At 41.2% G+C, this 1,848-nt stretch overlaps 1 pseudogene; it reads left to right on the top strand.

The window, feature by feature from the left end:
* Window positions 1-413: 413 nt before the first annotated feature.
* Window positions 414-1,099, top strand: LOC110541725 (proteasome subunit alpha type-2-like; annotated as a pseudogene).
* The last annotated feature ends 749 nt before the right edge of the window (window positions 1,100-1,848 follow it).

The following is a 1,848-nucleotide window of genomic DNA, read 5'->3' as shown; positions in this document are numbered from 1 at the left end:
ATGTGGAGTTGTTCGTGACAGAGAGCACTCACCATCGGGAAGGTGGAAGGCGGAAACCAGCTCCATCTTTAAGGCATAGCATTCCGCAGCTCTCTACAATTCCCCCTTTTTGTTTTAGACACATCAGGCAAGAGTCACCCAGACATCCCCTGGAAAAGACTCGGGCGGGTTCCACGGGCACCCCAGGAGCCAGCCCGGAGCCAGAGCCAGGGACCCAGGTTCCAGAGTTTCCAAATTTTAAGAGGAGCCACTTCCGAATACCAACAGCCTTATGCTTAAAGCAACTATCAAATTGACCTGTGTGGCAAGAACAGTGGCCCATAACAAAAGAAAAATGGCAGGCACTTGAACAACTTTAACAAAAGCAGGTGGAGGCTCAAAATAAAAGAGTCTACCAGACTTTCCAGCTAAGGATGGCAGAGCCAGGTTACAGCTTCTCCTTGACGACATTCAGCCCATCTGGTAAACTTGTCCAGATTGAGTATGCTTTGGCTGCTGTAGGTGGAGGGGCTCCTTCAGTAGGAATTAAAGCTGCAAATGATGTAGTATTAGCAAAAAAAGCAGAAATCCATCCTGTATGATGAAAGGAGTGTTCACAAAGTAGAGCCGATTACCAAGCATATCGGTTGGGTGTATACTGGCATAGGCCCAGATTAGAGCGCTTCCTGTGCACGGAGCCTGGAAACTTGCTCAGCAATACTATTTTGTTTACCAAGTACCCATTCCCACAGCCCAGCTGGAACAAAGAGTAGTGTCTGTGATGCAAGAGTATACCCAGTCGGGTGGTGTTCATCCGTTTTGTGTTTCTTTACTTATTTGTGGGTGGAATAAGGGACGTATTTATTTCAGTCAGATCCCTCCAGAGGTTACTTTGTCTGGACAGCCACAGAAAAGGGGAAGAACTATGTGAATGGGAAAACCTTCCTTGAGAAAAGATATAATGAGGACCTAGAACTGGAAGATGCCATTCATACAGCCATTTTAACCCTAAAGGAAAGTTTTGAAGGGCAAATGACAGAAGATAACATAGAAGTTGGCATTTGCAATGAAGCTGGCTTCCCCAAAGGAAGTGAGGGATTACTTAGCTGCCATAGCATAAAGAAGATGCCTGGACAATCCAGATCTCACAGTCTATCTACTTATACTTGTTTAACGTATGTTCTGTTTGTGCAGACTTATTTCTACATGGTTTAATAGATTCGCATTTTTAAAATAAGTCATAATAAACTGTTAAAATAAAAAAAAGTCTACCAGCCCATGGGATTCCCCTGTGTTTGTTGTAAAAAAGAAATCAGGAAAATGGAGGATGATAATGGATTTAAGAGCAGTGGATAAACTCATTCAACCAACGGTTCCTTTACAACCTGGAATTCCTTTACATTCCTTGTTACCTAGAGCTTGGTCTACAATACTAATTGATTGCATTTTCACAATACTTTTGCATGGGCAGGATAGGGAAATGTTCGCTTTCTCAGTACCTACTCTGGACAATTGTCATCCAACAAAGAGATGACACCACTGGAGGGTGTTGCCACAGGGAATGTTAAATAGTCCAACTTTATGTCAATATTTTGTGCATCAACAATTAAAGTAATTTGTAAGCAATTTCTTCAACATATCATTTTTCTTCACATGGATGATATTTGTTGGATGATTCTAATGTAGATACTATAGAAAAAAAATGTTTGAAGAAACACAAAGAATTCTGCCACGCTGCCCCAGAAAAAATACAAAAAGGAGATTCACTTAGCTATTTGGGTTATAAAATAAGTCAACAAAATTTCAACTACAAAGTGTACAGATCTGTAGGGACCAATTGCAAACTCTTAACGATTTCAAAAAAATAAT

Source organism: Meriones unguiculatus, chromosome 5, assembly GCF_030254825.1.
Source record: "Meriones unguiculatus strain TT.TT164.6M chromosome 5, Bangor_MerUng_6.1, whole genome shotgun sequence".
Taxonomy (NCBI): domain Eukaryota; kingdom Metazoa; phylum Chordata; class Mammalia; order Rodentia; family Muridae; genus Meriones; species Meriones unguiculatus.
This window is presented reverse-complemented; position numbering and strand designations above follow the sequence as displayed.